This window comes from Trachemys scripta, chromosome 10 (assembly GCF_013100865.1).
Source record: "Trachemys scripta elegans isolate TJP31775 chromosome 10, CAS_Tse_1.0, whole genome shotgun sequence".
Lineage (NCBI taxonomy): Eukaryota > Metazoa > Chordata > Testudines > Emydidae > Trachemys > Trachemys scripta.
The window spans coordinates 31,325,544-31,342,396 of record NC_048307.1 but is presented as its reverse complement, the minus strand read 5'-3'; the positions used below and the strand labels follow the sequence as shown (position 1 = coordinate 31,342,396).

Below are 16,853 nucleotides of genomic sequence, written 5' to 3'. Positions count from 1 at the left end.
CCTCAGCCGGAGCACACCTGCTGGGAGCTCTGAGACTCTTCCTCCCCACTGGACAGAAGTCTCTATCCCACACCCCACTGCAAGGCAGAGGTCCTGAGCTCCCCCCACCCCGCCAGCCTAGTAGGTGGAGAATGGGGGATCGGGGGGGCTTATGAGCTGCACTTTAACAGTAAAATAGCCGCATGTGGCTCACAAGCCACAGTCTGGCCACCCCTGCTCTAGACCCTTGATTGTTTTATTATGTTTTCTCTGCATTGCTTGTCCTTAAATCAATGTATTCAGTGTTGAAAGAGCTGTTTTGTTATTGGTAACCCCCAGGCCAGTATACACTGTTCATAGCTCTTGAAAAGAAAGCAAAGTGAAGGGGATGGAAGTTAGACCTGCTGGGAATAACACCACTCTGTTTCAGGGCTGCTGCAGCCTAATATGCCAGTCATGGAACTAAAACTGCATTAGTGGCATTGATGAATGATCCCCTCCTGACAGGGGGCAGACATCCATTCTTACTCTGCTGGACCCATCTGCAGCATTCAACATTGTCAACCATGAGACTGGTTGCTGTCTTGACTGAGAGGTGGCAGATCCCAAGGGTAATGCACTAAAATGGGTTGAGTCCTTCCTGACGGGACCCAGCGAATGAGTAGTGACAGGAAACTGCTCTTCTATCACTAGACCACTCACTTGTAGAATCCCACAAAGATTGAGTCTCTCTCTATTCAACAATCTACATGAAGCCCACAGATGAACTGGTCAGATGACATGAATTCAAGTGCCAGAAATATGCAGATGACGCATAGTTCTACCTATTCTTCACCAGATATGACCATATCATTACCACCAAGATGGCTTGGAGGAGAAGATCAGCTCATGGATGAAGAACAGCTAGCTGAAGTTGAATCCGAGCAAAAGACCCCATTCTTTGTGTACAATGACCCAGCCTCAGTTATTCACACCTTTGTCACCTCTCAGGTGGATTACAGCAATGCAATATATCTGGTCATGAAGGCTTCAGCACCTAGAAAATTCCAACTAGCACAGAATGCTGCAGTGCATGTCAGCAACACTCGCTACTGCAAGCAGAGCACACTCATCCTCCACTGTCTACCCATAAAATACTGAATCGAGTTCAAGGTCTCGGTTCTTATAGTCAGGGCATTGTATACAGGTATAATCTCCCATCTGGCACAAGAGTGTTTTTGTTTTTGTTTAGTTAAATCCCTCCCCAAGTGACATAAACTAAACCAAAAAAGGGCATTCACACCAGAATAAGAGTGTCTACACAGTAGGTTATTCTGATATAACTATTTCACTTTGAATTCACATCCTATGTTATACCAAAATATCTTTCCTGGGTAGACAAGGCCTGAGTATCTCTTAAGTAGAAGAGAGGCCTTGCTGTTCCAGAGGGAGTCCACGACCACTTTGTTCAATCTTTTTCTTTGTTTCAGGGCCCAGGTGTGAACTCTCATGATGCCTCTCATGGTGCCTGCAAGAGCCTCCAGCAGAGGATGCCCCTGTGATGGCTGCTTTCTTGTGTTGGTGATTGGACTTATTCAGTCTTAGCAGGTTGTAATCATGAGCCTGTGGGCTGTGTCTCCTCTGTAAGTGAGGTTGTTTAAACTGTCTAAGCAGCGGTATGTGTGTGTGTGTGGGGGGGTGTTCGCTCCCTTTTGTCAGACTAAGACCTTGTCTACACCTAACATTTTTACTGGCATAGCTATAACAGTTAAGGGAGTGATTTTTTTACCAACATAGCTATGCTGTCAACCCCTCTAGTGTAGAAAGGTTATACAGGCATAATCTATGCCAGTAATCTGAAATGACATAGGCTACATCAGTATAAGCAATTTTATATTAACATAACTGCATCCACATTAAAGGGTTTTGCCAGTTAGTTATATCAGTGTAACTGTACTGGCAGTATTTCCTAGTATAGACAAGGCCTAATACACCATTTTAGAAATGAAGCACCTAAATCACATTTTGGATACAGATCAAAATATGCAACTAATACAGAGATACTTATAGTCATATACTGTCCTCTGCCTCTCTATTCTAGTTTAGTCCAGTCTTTATACCATACCCATTACTGTGCTGAGTTCCTTTCAGAATTAGAAAAGCCAGACACCCTGAAAAATCCCCAGATGGTACCAAACAACAGCTGTCTGCTCAGCAAGACATGTCACTATGATTGCATCACTGAGGCGCTCCAATCTTCTGCACTGACTGCTCAGTGCATAGAACCCCATTCAAGGTCTCTGCCCTCATGTTCAAAGCAGGATGTGGGCACTGAGAGATGCTGCTCCCTCCATGACCATGACAGCTATGTCCCATTGGAATAATTAAACTGTCAGCCAAGAGCAAGGGGTCAGGAATTCAGAAGATGTCACTTTCACAGGAGCTGGACTTAGACTGTGGAGCCATCTCCTGCAATGAGAGACATCAGGCCTCACAACATTCAGCATTAAATGCAAAGCCTCTTTCTTCACCTTTGCTTTCCTTCAGTAATTTTTATACACACATAAAATCCAACAAAATAAATCAAATAAATACATTAATCAAGCTCTGTCCTCCAAATGCTGGGAAGGAAAATTGTTATTTTTGTTTCTTTATTGGGAGGTACTCAGAAACTACTCTGATTGATTGATAGATACTACTAGTGAGGGAAGGACTTCCAAGCCAAGAATGCTACAATATCCTATATTATTTGCCATATGCAAATCTAAACAGCTTTATCACACGACACCATTGCATAGTTCCTTTACCTGATTCTCATGAGAGCAAGTTGCTACTGATATAGTAGGACCGCGGGAGACAGCACCAGTGGCAAACATGCCATTATACTATTGCTGTAACTGATTACTTTGGCAAATGGTCACAAGTAACTTTCAATTTCAAAAGTTATCTAGTTCTTAATTTTCAGCAGAGTCCAGAACAACTACATTCTGACAATGGACCTCAGTCCACATCAATGGAATGTAAAGAATTCCTAAAGGAGAGAAATGTTAACCACATTATTTTGCTCCACACAAAGCACATCATCAATTCTGCATTCTCATGCCATTTGTTATTCTCTGGCCAATGGAAAAATAGAATGTTCTAATCAAATTTAATCAAGACTGTTTGCAAACAGCTAACTTAGAAGGAAAGCCCTGGGAATGATCTGCCTTTCAGGACCACGAGATACCTGATATATTCTGTTCTATTCTATACAGGTTCTTGTGCCATGCTCAGCCCCACAGCACATGAACACCTTTCAGTAGTGCATTAAGCAATATGACTAACATGTCACGTGTTGTTTGTTCTCTTATCCTCTCCAAAGGGGGAGACATATGTGCAGTGGAGTGTTCTTTTTTGGTAGCGGTTTATATAGATCTCTCCTCACCTCAGGTGTTTGGCCTCTTGCTCTTACCTGTTTCAGGGTGGGATCTTGTGATTCTCCTACTCTGTGAATGTTAGTACAGAGCAATGCGCTTGGGTCCATTCCATTCACAGAGTAGGAGAAGTATGCTCAGAGAGACTAGAAAGGGGACAGAGCAAGCAGCCATTGCTAACACCACCAATTGAGCTACCAGTTATCTACAGGTGTTTCTCCAGGACTGGTCCAACTAATGTTTGCAGAGCTTGGTCTTAAATCATCTCATCAGAGATATCCACAAACTGGCATGAACTAGTTCACTTAAAGTTGCAGCATACTGGTCTGTGAAAGGGACAGGGAAAATGTAATTGTACATGGTGAGAGCCTGCTGGGCAGCGGTGATGGGGAGTGTAGTGTACACTATGAGAATGTACGAGGGTGAAGATAATCTTTCAGTGAAAGAAAATTATTTGTCTCATATTAAAATTCCATGTGCTGGTGGGTGGAGGCTAATAAAGAGCAGCAGTGTCTCTGAACCACATGCTGGCTCCAAATTGCTCTTTTGGGAGGTGCTGAAGGGACTTGTGGATTTATCTCTTATTTCTGTTACTGGACAATTTTTTTGCCTGGTTTGTGTGGTTGGAGCATCTGGAAATAATCTGCAATTGTTGAATTGCTTCAGTAGAAAGGAGCTTTGAGAATGGTCAGTCTGTGCCTTGAGTAAGCCCAGCCCTCTGCAGCAGCAACTAACAGCCGAGGCTATTGCTGTGCTCACACCATGACCAATGAGAGGGGCTGTGGATAGACAGATAGTCATTCTCTGCAGGGCTCTCTTTTAAGCACTCTCAGAGTATTCACTGATTTCCCTGTTGATATGGGTGTGAGTAGGAATGTGTTGGGGTGGGTGTGGTGCAGATGAGCTAATTCTTCCTTGGGAGTGTAGTTCCTGGGCAGCCCCCACACTCCTCCTTTCTCAACTGCATTTTGTAATTCAGATCATTAAGGTGAAAAGCAGGAAGCAGTAATGCTGCAAACAAGGCAGCAATTCTGAAGGTGGGGTGGGAGAAATCCAGAATAAAAATGGTATAAATTTAAAACAAGAGGGAAAAAAATAGCATAGTGCTGGAAAATTGGGACCAGAGGGTAGGCTAATGGCAGGGCTAGCATAGGGCGAGTAGAGAAAGTGTTCATGAAGTGCCAAGAAATGGAGGGAAGAAAAACAAGGACCCCAGAATATGAAGAGCTGAGGGGTGGAGAACAGTGGGCAGGTAACAGAGGCTGGAGAATTGGAAATAAGACAACTATGAAACAGAGTGTGAAGGACATAGCTGCCAAATTTTGTGCAACTCCATGTGACATTCATTCACATTATAAAATGGAATAATTTGCATGTAATAGTAAATACACATTTTAAAAAATGGTGTGGATTTCTTAAAGGTGAAAAGGGCAGCTCTGGTGAATGAAACCGTCAATTTATTTACAGAGCAGTACTAGGGTGAGCTTCCCCCACTCACTACCCTGCCAGCCTAGGTTATGGGATAAGTCAGTCTCTGTGGCCATTCCAGTTCTTGGCCTCTCTGCCAATTAGTTCAAAGTGTGGGGGTAAGAGTGTCATGTGGGAGCTGGAGATGAGATACTCTCATCCCAAATTTATCTTGCATCAAGGCCACCAAATGCCCATTAGAGAGGAACAACTTAATTCCAGCTTAACTGGGCTGCTTTTGGACTGCTGACCTACAGGGAAAAGGCACTGAAGCCTATTAGTATCATCCTGAGGAATCCAGCGCCTATAAGTGCTAATAAGACACCCTCAAGAGGGAGGTTATTTTCTGAGAAGATAAGTTTATTAAATCTAGTTCTGACCTCTTCCAAGTTCACACAAGCAACATGTCCCCCACACTGTGTGTGGCCTCTTTCACACAACCCTTGTGTGTCTCACCCCATGCTGAAAGGGGCAGCTCCCATTAATCGAAACACAAACCCTAAATATGCAACACTAAAACAGACACAACATCCACATTCATCTCTTAGTACAGTATTTTGCAATACAAAATGATTTAAACAGTTTTCCCAAGGGCCTCACACTAATTTGCATATACTTCTTGAGCAGTATTGGAACTCAGGTTGTTCAGGTGGGATGAGGGAAAACATATTTTTGTCCTGGATGAGAAGCAGCCCATACCAGCTTCAGCATCACTTTATCTGCAGGTTACACAGCTATTTGTGAACTAGCACTAGAATGCTGGGTATTCCTGGGTTCTTTCCTTGGCTCTGAGAGTAGAGCCTGGTCTAATGGTTAGTTACAGCACAGACGAGTGTAACAAAGCCCCTGACTGAGTTGTCCACAGGGAATAAGCCTCTTGGACGTAAAAGCCTCTTGATGTAAAAGTTTAGCTTGAGTGGTAGTGGTAATTTAGCTTGAGTGGTAGAAGCTCAAAAGACAATGCATATTAGGTATAGAGATCAGCAGGATCTGTGAAAGGACTGAATGATAGCTGCTCCCCCAAAATCAAGGGATGAGGCTTGGGTTAATCCGAATTGCTAAGTGCACTGATGTAATAAGAACAGTCGTTGATGAAACTCCTCACTGAGCTCAGTGCCCCTTCTCTAAAGCTATACAGGGCTTTTTGAAGCACTGCCAGTGTAGTGGCACGAACTGCAACTGGCACATTTTCCCAACAGTAGCAGTTACCACTGTGTAAGGATGGCCTTTACTTACCCAGGAGAATTTGCTACCTCTGGACCTTTCACATCTTCTGGTCCTGGGGCACATTTCGCATCCTCTAGTCTAGTGGTTCTCAACGGGGGGTACACCATACGCAGAGGTCTTGTAGGGGGTACACTGGGCAGATCTCCAAGGCATAGGGTGGAATAACACTGGGCAAGGGCAAGAGGAGAAGGGAGCACCGGGACTATTTAAGGCTTGCCTGCACAATGAAAGTTACTCTGTACTAAATGAGGGTGTGAAGCTGAAGTGGAGCAACTGTTCCGGAATAACCGCAAGTGTGGACATTTCTGGACCGGGAGTTCCCCACGGTCTACCGGAACGGCCGGCTGAAGGCAGGGGGCATCTCCCTGGCTGTGTGAGGGGCTGCCCGGCTGAGCCGCTTCCGTTGGGCTCAGGGGGGGCAGCTGTCCCGCACCGCCACCAGCAGCATTCCTGCGCCGTGACTCAGCGCAGATAGCGCGCCGCGGCCGGCGGGCGGGCGGCCACCACCCCAGCGGGAAGGGCACGGGGGTGCGTGGCGGAGCCGCGGGCGCACGCAGCAGTTCCTTTGCCGGGCGCCGGCTGCTGAGCGCGGCGCGGCTCGGCTCGCAGCTCCGATTTGCATGCTCGGGCTGTGAATGGCGTTGCCGGCCGGCCGGCCCCTGGCACGGGGGCGGAGTCTGCGCTGCCTGCTCTGGGCGAGTTTGCGAGCGGGGGCCCCTTAGCCGCACCGGGGCGGCCCGATCGCTGGATCTATCGCTCGCTGCCGGGCGGGCCCCGCGCGGAGCCCAGACGGCTGCCCGGTGAGTGTGGCTGCCTGGCGCTGGATGCCGGGCGGGGGCCGGCGCTGGGGGCCGGGCGGGCGCCGCCGCGGGGGAGCGGCCCCGGGGCCCTCGGAGGGGTGCAGGGGGTGCGGCCGCGGGCCGGCCGCTGGGCCCAGGGAGGGAGAGGCGCCTCGGCACGGCAACAGCCCCGGACCCAGCTTCGCCAGGTGGGCAGCCGTTCGGGCGCCGGGCTCGGTGCTGCCCCGAGGAGCCGCCTCAGCCCGGCTCCAGCGAGGGTAGGGCTCGCCACCGCCGCCCCTCGGCCTGGCGCGCACGTGAGCTGCGGGCTCTGCTGCCGGCCACCTGCCGGGAGGGCGGCCCGAGACGGCGCCGCACCCCGCCCGGGAGCCCCCGGCTGGCGGGTTCCCTGGGGGCTGTGTGGGGCAGGCGGCTGCTCGCGGGCCCCGCGCCCTCGGGTGGGGCGAGCTCCCTCAGCACTCAGCTCCGGCTTGGCTTGGCCTAGAGACCGGAGTCTCCTGGGTCGCTGAGGGACTGGGCGCTCCCGTCCGCGGGGTGGGGTGCAGGCTGTCCGGGCTGGGGGACGGGACGGTGCTGATGTACGTGTGAGTTTGTAACCCCAAAGGCCGGGCCCGAGAGCCAGAGTCGAGTTACTGCCGCCAAACCGTTACTGATCCGACAGAGTCAGAAGGCAGCTGAGCCCACCGCTCTTTGTAACCTAAAACCGGGTAAACAGCTTGGGCTGGGATCTGGTGCGCTGAGAGCGGAGCCTGAGCCCTAGCAGGCCCGGGGTCTGTCCAGCCACGCAGCCTGGAGATGGAAATTCAATGGTTGATACTTGTTGCAGGCATCGAGTCTGGCTTCATTTCCTCTTGGGCCCTGGGGATGATCCCAGAGGAAAGTGAGGTGGTGGTGGTGAAGCAAATTCCGTGTGGAAAGCACTGACTGGAGCAGGATGGTGGGAGAAGTGAATTCAGGCATTAAGGTCCTTTGCTACTTGCTGTGGGAGTGGGACCCACACTTGGGAGTGCTGGAGTTTGCAGTTGCACTAAGGCTGTAGATCTGCTCCTGGGTGCAGCCAGTAACGTTCTTTTATTTGGAATTTGGCCTGGAGAGAGGAGGGGATGTATGACAGTTCCCGGACATGTTCACAGTTGTGGGGAAGGGCTCAATTGGGAAATCTCAACAGATTCTATACTGTGATGTGCGCATCCCCCAAATAGTTTTGGTGGGATTAGTCTAGTACATCTCCCTCAGCTGGCAAGAGCCCCTGGTGGACACTAGTGTGAGAGATGGCAGGCAGCCCCTGTTCCCAGGAGTGCCTGAGTGTAGCTGTGAGCAAGCCTGGACTGCACACTTGGGCTGGAGTTAGTGTCCGTCCTGCTTAGTGACTCATGGATATGTTGTGGGGTTTCAAGGCAAGTGATCAGCAGGCAGTAACCTGGCTCTGTGCTAAGACATCCTCCCCTCAAAAATCTGTCTCATCCTGCATGCACATGTGCATCCCTTGGGACTCTACCTTTCAAACAGGTTCAGTTCACTGGGTGCATATTGGGATCTGCTTGGGCAGAAGCTGGGATAGTTAGGGAGCTTCAATGGTCCTACTCAGAGGACCTGTCCCCTGCTGGCTCCTTGTTTTCTCTTCCTGTCACAGGCCCTGCTGGCCCAGTACCAGCAACAGCTCTGCCTCGCAACGTAATCCCCACTAGTATGTGGGGGTGTCACAAGGGCAGTCCAGCTCCTCACTCTGCCTCATGGACCACGCTCAGGAAGGAAAAGGCTCAATCCGCATCCTTTCTGCTAACTGCTCTACAAGGCAGCTGAGGATAACGCCTGACACAGGGCTTGGTGGAGCCCATAGCTTGAAGCACAGACACCTGAGGCTGCTCTAAGTTACACTGGGAGCTATCTTGGCCTTTAGCCAGCCCAGGACTAGGGAGGCAGAAAGATAGTTTTGAGTCACCCCCTTTCCCTGTTCTCCTCGGGGTGGCAAGTGTAAACTCAGTCTAGCTGAGGATGGAGCCTAAGATCTTCAGATGGATCTTGGATTCAGGAAGAAACGTGTTTGTTACCAAATGCAGCCTGGCTGCTCGGACAGCAGCCTTGAGGAGCCCTTGGCTATTGATAATATTCTCATTGTCACTGAAACGTGAGTGAGAAAGGCCCCATCAGCTCACTAGTCCAGTCCTTGCACTGTTTCTCTCCATAGATTGCAGACAATATCATTGAGATGAGAATATTTTCATGCTACTGGCACTCTACACAAATGGCACACAGCTAACGGCACTCAAATGTGTAAGTCCCCTAGATGCATGCTCGTGGCCTTGGGACATGGGAGTCATGAGAAATTAATTTGCACTAACCTGCCTGAGTCTGGTGAAGGGCAAAATATACTGTGTGGGGCAGAATCCATGGCATGCTATCATCCCCCATTAGGCAGAAAATTTCCAAAGTAAGTCTAAGTAGTCAAGCAAAGGGACCTCCAGCCTTTCCTTGGGGAGCCGACTCCACAGCTTGATATTTCTCCGTGTCAGGAAGTTTCCCTGATGTCCAGTCTGAAGATTCGTATCCCCATTACAGCTGGTTGTTCCCAGTGCATAATCCTAAATAATTCTTCCCCTTCTTTGATGTCTACTCCCTTCATGCTCCTGGAGTCGATAGCTACTCTACCTTCTCTGCCCCAGCTGCTGGACGCACAGCATGCAAGTGGGGCCTTCTGTGGTGTGGAAGTAGAGCAAGAACTGACAGGGATTTGAAGGGGATTGCAATGCATACAGTCTCTTCTGTGAGCAAAAGTCAGGCTAGCTGTAACCCTAATAATGCGAGATTTGTAGAAGCGAGGATTGTGTGAGGCGAGTGGGAAAGAACTGTGTGAGAAGTTGTTGCGACCTTGTTAGGGCTGTCAAGTGATTAAAAAAATTAATCACGATTAATCATGCAATTAAACAATAATAGAATACTATTTATATAAATATTTTTGGATGTTTTCCACATTTTCAAATATATTGATTTCTATTACAACACAGAATACAAAGTGTACAGTGCTCACTTTACTTTTTATTATGACTATTTGCACTGTAAAAATAGTATTTTTTCAATTCACTTAATACAAGTACTGTAGTGCAATCTGTTTATCATGAAACTTGAATTTACAAATATAGAATTATGTAACTTGCAAAAATAACTGTTTTATTTTTGAATGCAATGGAAAACTTTAAGAGCGAACGAGTCCCCTCGGTCCTACTTCTTGTTCAGCCAGTCGCTCAGACAAACAAGTTTGTTTACATTTGCAGGAGATAATGCTCCCCTTTCTTGTTTACGATGTCACTTGAGAGTGAGAACAGGCGTTTGCATGGCATTATTGTAGCTGGTGTTGCAAGATATTTACGTTCCAGATGCGTTAAAGATTCATATTTCCCTTCATGCTTAAATCACCATTCCAGAGGACATGAATCCATGCTGATGATGGGTTCTGCTCGATAATGATCCAAAGCAGTACAGCCCAATGCATGTTCATTTTCATCATCTGAGTCGGATGCCACCAGCAGAATGTTGATTTTTCTTTTTTTTTGGTCGTTTAGTTTCAGCATCGTAGTGTTGCTCTTTTAAGACTTCTGAAAGCATGTTCCACACCTCGTCCCCCTCAGATTTTGGAAGACACTTCGGATTCTTAAATCTTGGACCGAGTGCTGTAGCTATCTTTAGAAATGTCACATTAGTACCTTCTTTGCGTTTTGTCATATCTGCGGTGAAAGTGTTCTTAAAACAAACAACATGGTGGGTCATCATCTGAGACTGCTATAACATGAAATATATGGCAGAGTGAGGGTAAAAAACAGTAGGAGACATACAATTCTCTCCCAAGGAGTTCAGTCACAAATTTAATTAACGCATTATTTTTTAACTAGTGTCATCAGCATGCAAGCATGTCCTCTGGAATGGTGGTCAAAGCTTGAAGGGGCATACAATTTTTTAGCATATCTGTTACTTAAATATCTTGCAACGCCAGCTAAAAAAGTGCCAGGTGAATGTCTGTTCTCAGTTTCAGGTGATCTTGTAAATAAGAAGCGGGCAGCATTATCTCCCGTAAATGTAAAACAAACTTGTTTCTCTTAGCCATTGGCTGAACAAGAAGTAGGACTGAGTGTACTTGTACGCTGTAACGTTTTTTACATCGTTTTGTTTTTGAGTGCAGTTATATAACCGAAAAACCTACATTTGTAAGGTGTGCTTTCACAATAAAGAGATTGCACTACGATACTTGTATGAGGTGAATTGAAAAATACTGTTTTTTTGTTTATCATTTTTACAGTGCAAATATTTGTAATAAAAATAATATAAAGTGAGCACTATACACTTTGTATTCTGTATTGTAACTGAAATCAATATATTTGAAAATGTAGAAAAACATCCAAAATATTTAATAAATTTCAGTTGATATTCTATTGTTTAACAGTGCGATTAAAACTGCAATTAATTACGATTAATTTTTTTGAGTTAATTGTGTGAGTTAACTGCGATTGACAGCCCTAATATTTATTGGCTAATTTTTTTTCATTACATAGTGTGAAGTATATGAGTATTTCTGTATTAATGAGTACTGGCCAGGGCCAGGAAGACCAGGGGCATTCCCAGTATAAGCCTTGGCATTGGCTGCTGATTCCCCAGCCAGTTTGCACTGCTTAGTGTTGGTGTACACTGAGTTGATCAGGGATGTCTCCAAGGCAAGCAGGAAGTTGATTCCTTTCTTCCTGTTTTTGTCCCCCTGGCTGCTTATTTCCTCTGAGAGGAAAGAGCTGCATTTCTGCAGTAAAGGAAAAAATATCCATATGTAATGGGCAGGGAACAAAATGGGACGCAGGGAGGTGAAGTCTCTTATGAACTAAGCATGGGCAAGAAAAGGATAGATTGTTGTGACTCCTATAAGGTTATCTGAATGGTAGAACCCCTCTTATCCATGGCACCATGCCCCCAGAAAATTAGCACCTCTGACCCAACCAGAGATGGCATCACACTCTCAGAAAGTGAGCGGTCACCCCAGACTGGCCATGGCACCACATCCATAGAAAGTGAGCTGGGAATAGAACTCAGGTTTCTTGAGTCCTAGTCCAATACGTTATAACACACTGTCTCTCTAGCTGCTGTAACCTATGGCAGCCTGTCTCAGGCTAATTGTGAGCTGCTGGGCAGCCCAGAATCCTTTAGGGGCTGCTCCCAGCACACCGCCTACATTGTAGCCTGCAAAGGGGCAGCATAGGATGACTTGCAAAGCCTGTATACTCAGTCTGGGCTGGGGGGAATTCTTCCTTGGCCCCTTGCATCACCCTTTAATGTCAATGTGTCATAGCATATAGCTGCCCTGTAGAGTTTGGAGTGGGGGACAGAATCTGCCCTTTTATCTCCCTCATCCTGGTTCTGCCACAGTTCCCTCAAAGGGCAGTTGCTCTGCACATCACCATGTATTAGTGGTGCTCTCTTCTTGGTGAGCTTCTGTAAATGAAGGCTGATCAGTGCTGTGCAATGTTGAGCGAAAAGCAGCACCCACACAGCTAGTCCTGCTCTGGGACTTTGCTTGAGAAGCTTTTTAAAGCAATACACTTGCAAGAAATTTGAATACAAACTGGCTTTTCTGGTTTCATGTGTAGCTGGGAGCTGCCCAGATCTCAGGAATGTCTCGCTCTGTGCAAGGCAGGCCCATAATTGGGGTCAGTTGCTGCTGGAATCAGGGCAGAGTATTGGTTGTGTGTGGAGCAGGCACCAGTTCCCCAACATGTACGTCCATTCCATGCCTTGGTCCTGTGAGTTATGGGCTGCAGACATGGTGCCTCAGTCATAGGCTCTTCTCCTCTCTGAAGGGATTGCTTCTGCCTTGGTGCCTTCAGAGGGAGAACAGACTCTTCCCGACTAGCTGTTCTTTCTTCCTTGTGCACAGAAGGAGATAGTGGTATTGGCATAAAGAGGCCCCAGAGGATGGGGCCTCGCTTGTCCTCCTTGTCCTTGTCATGTCCATCCCACCAAGGGGTAATTGCGTCCTATTAGGGTATTAGGAGTTAACCCCAGCAGTCCCCAGCATTGAGAGGGCATAAACCCCGATAGGGTTAGTGGGAGTTACCCCCACGGATAGGGACAGCGGATATTCGACCCTATTAGTATTGGTTGGCATTTCTCCCCAGCATTGAAATATTGACTTGTAGGGCCCTGGTCACTTTAGGGGCCCCTTCCAGCTGATTTGTTCTACTCTGGCAACGGAAAGCTGATATAATTGGACGTTGTTGTAGAGAATCACTTTCCTGGCTCATGATGTGGGGAACTTTTTTTTGCTGAGGGAAAGAGGGTGTGGCTAGAGTGCTGCTGCTCTCCAGCATGTCCCAGCTTCCAGACTGACCCAAAGGGACCACTAGCTAGGCGCACCTTACAGCAGCCCTGAAGCTGCTCTGAGTTGTGCCAAGGACTGAATTGGCCCCATGGGGAGCTGCAAGGATGATGTTCAGCCACTTCTATGTCCCACCCATCTCATTGTGTCCGGCACAGCTGAGGATTTGAGAGGGTCTTGTTACCATATTTTCAAACACAGTTAGGCTAAGACATGGGAAGAACCTTTTGCCTATTGCAAACCTTCTGGCATCTGTGTTAAACACAGAGCTGAACTTGTCAGGGACTGGCTCTGTTAAGTGCTCCCTGTGAATGCAGCATGACAGACCGTGCTAACACCATGCTAGCTTCATCCTTGCTTGAAAACACTTGGCATGCAGAGTCCTGTGGTGTTAGCTGGAATCAGGTTCAAACCTGACCAAAATGAGCGTGAGCTTGTGCTTAGTGTAGGACAGGCCTCCAGGGTGTATGCAAACATCAGGGTATTAGCTTTCGGTCAGTAAAACATCAGGGTATTAGCTTTGGGTCCTCTCTGATGGACCGCAACCGTGTCGTGATGGAGAGGCTTGTGTGGGCTAAAGACCCTCAGAGGTACATCGTCCGGAGCTTTCATGCTTCTGGTAGGGTCCCCCTTAGCGAGCAGGTCTGAGGCAAGGCTCCTGACTAACTGCGGTCCAAACTTCACAAGACCCCAACGGTGGATCAGGGGCATATAGAGGACCTTTTAGTACTATATGGCTATACCAAAGGGCTCACACCCGCACAAAGCCCTGCAGTGACGGATGGGTGGTGGTGAAGACAGGAGCAGTGATTTCTGGGAGTCTTAAATCACAAATTTGCACGCAGGTGGCAGCAGTGAGACGGAAGTGCATTTCAGCAGCAGCGGCTGTGACTGAGCAGGCCTTTTCGGGATCCCCTCTGCTCACCCTAGATGGGGAGGGTGCTAGAAAAGGTGCCCCAAACATAGGCTGTCTCTCACTTTTCTGACTGGATGGCTGCATCCAGTGGGATCACTCAACTCCGCGGCTGAAACGAGAGATGAGACAATGAATTTCTCCACCTGTAAGGTCTGCACCCTTATGGACTCTCAGCACAGTGAATGCCAGAAAGAAGAACTGCCATAATTGCTAGAGAACTGGCAAGGCTCAACATTGACATTGCAGCCCTTCGTAAGACCCGCTGGGCCGATGAGTGCCAATTAAAAGAGGATGGAGGTGGCTGCACCTTCTTTGGAAACGAAAGCCACCTGAAGAGAGACGTATTTATGGGATTGGCTTTGTCATCAAAAATAAGATCACCAGTCAGCTATTGGAGCTTCCTGTGGGGGTCAACGAACGTCTCATGACTCTTTGGCTCAAGCTCAGCAACAACCAATATGCCACAGCCATCAGTGCATACACCCCAACACTTGATATGAGAGACAACAAGGAGCAATTTTATGGTGCTCTTGCTGCAGTCCTCACAGCCACACCTAAGGCAGACAAACCCATCCTCCTGGGAGATTTCAATGCCAGAGTTGGATGGGACTCCCAATTCTGGAGCAGCACAATAGGCAAAGAAGGGGTGGGAAATGTAAAACCCAATGGTATTCTCCTCCTCAGCAAACGTGTGGAGCATGACTGGCTCATCATAAATATCATCTTTAGGCAGAGTAACAAATTGAAGACCACCTGGAAACATCCTTGGTCCAAACACTGGCATCTCCTTGACTTTGTTATAGTCAGACCTTGAGATTACACCGATGTCCATATAACATGAGTCATGAGAGGTACGGATCACTGTTGGACAGACCATTGATTAGTAAGATCAGTCATGTACCTGCAGCTCACTCCACCACACCGCAAACACCCAAAGGCTAAGCGAAAGCGGTACAATGTCAAAGCATTTCAAGACCAAGCCAGCTGCAAGACATTCCAACAACATCTCTCTGAGAAACTCTTTAACTTGCCTGATAACATCATTGACATTCAAGAGTACTGGGATCAACTTAAAAATATCATTCACAGTGCATGTGCTGAAACTATAGGATATTCCACTCCTCGGCACCAAAACTGGCTTGACGAAAACAACAAGGAAATCCTAGCATTAATTCAACAGAAAAGAACTGCATTCTCTAACTGGCAAAATGATTCTTCTAATCAATGAAAACACAAGGCTTATCACCTGCTCAAAGCCGAAGTTCAAAGGAGGCTATCTGACATCAAAAATAAGAAGTGGTAAGAGAAGGCCTCTGAGATCCAGGGTTTCATAGACCAGGATGACATGAGAAGCTTCTTTCAAGCAACAAAAGCTATATATGGGCCGAGCTCCAAAGGCCCAACCCCCTTAGGTTCCTAGGATGGCTCCACCCTCCTCAAGGACAATGCGGCTATTAAACAACACTGGAAGGAGCACTTTGAAAGCCTACTAAACTGTGAATCCATGGTCTCTGAAGACACCATCAAGTTTATTCCACAATGCTCGGCAGTGGAACACCTTGCTGATCCCTCATCTTCTGAGGAAGTCTGGCGTGCCATCACCCAGACGAAAAAATCACAAGACACCAGGCCCAGGCGGCATCCCAGTTGAGGTTTTTAAAGCTGGTGGAATAATGCTCCAGCACAAACTTTGCAAACTCCTCGACAAAATCTGGACTTGTGAAGAAATTCCACCTGACTTTTAAGAACGCCAATATTGTTACAATATTCAAGAAAGGGGATAAATCTTTGAGTGGGAACTACAGAGGTATTGCCCTCCTCTCCATCGTAGGGAAGATCCTTGCCTGGATCCTACTACACCGCCTTCTCCCCCTTGCCAAGGAACTCCTCCCTGAATCACAGTGTGGCTTCAGGCCATCCTGAGGCACAACTGACATGATCTCCGTGGCACAATAGATTCAGGAGAAGTGCAGAAAGCAACACTAGGAACTGTTCATAGCATTCATTGATCTAACCAAGGCCTTTGACTCTATCAGTCATGATGCTCTAAGAAAGGTGCTCTATGGTAGGTTTGGCTGTTCACAGAAATTCATTCCGTCATCAGACTATTCCATGATGGGATGACTGCCACTGTTCTGTGCAACGGCTCAGAGACCGAACCATTCATCATTTGCACTGGTGTCAAGCAGGGCTGTGTCATTGCTCCAACACTCTTCTCCATTTACCCTGCCGTGATTCTGATTCTCATCCGTGACCGCCTTCCTGATGGAATCAGGATTGAGTATGGTATGGATGGTCAACTCCTCAATCTCCAACATCTCCAAACAAAATCTAAGCTCATGAGAATTGGCATCACTGATTCAGTATGCAGATGATGCGTCATTCTTGTAAACACAGAGGATGACCTGCAAAGTACCCTAAACCTTTTTGCAGATGCCTGTCACAGCCTGGGTCTCTCTCTCAACATTGGGGGGAAAACAAGCTACTCTACCAGCCTTCACCTGCACAAACTACTCTTCGTACTCCACAAATCACCATCAGCAGACAACCCCTGGAAAATGTGGACCATTTTCCATACCATGGCAGCCACTCTCCCAAACAGCCAACATTGACATAGAAATTGAATACAGGATCCACTGTGCCAGCCCATCCTTTGAAAGACTACTCAAACGAGTCTTCAATTATAGAGATCTGCAAACAGGCACCAAGATCTTGGT

The 16,853-nt window shown here is 47.5% G+C and overlaps 1 protein-coding gene across 4 annotated transcripts in view; it reads left to right on the top strand.

Moving 5' to 3' along the window:
* Window positions 1-6,657: 6,657 nt before the first annotated feature.
* Window positions 6,658-16,853, top strand: part of RHBDF1 (rhomboid 5 homolog 1) — a 96,536-nt gene continuing 86,340 nt past the window's right edge. For 2 of the 4 annotated variants that reach the window (XM_034783925.1, XM_034783923.1), the window contains exon 1: window positions 6,659-6,868. The gene's annotated coding sequence lies outside the window, so the exon portion shown is untranslated. Of the gene's footprint in view, window positions 6,869-16,853 lie in introns of all 4 variants that reach the window. The other 2 variants (XM_034783924.1, XM_034783926.1) reach the window with 2 other exon arrangements.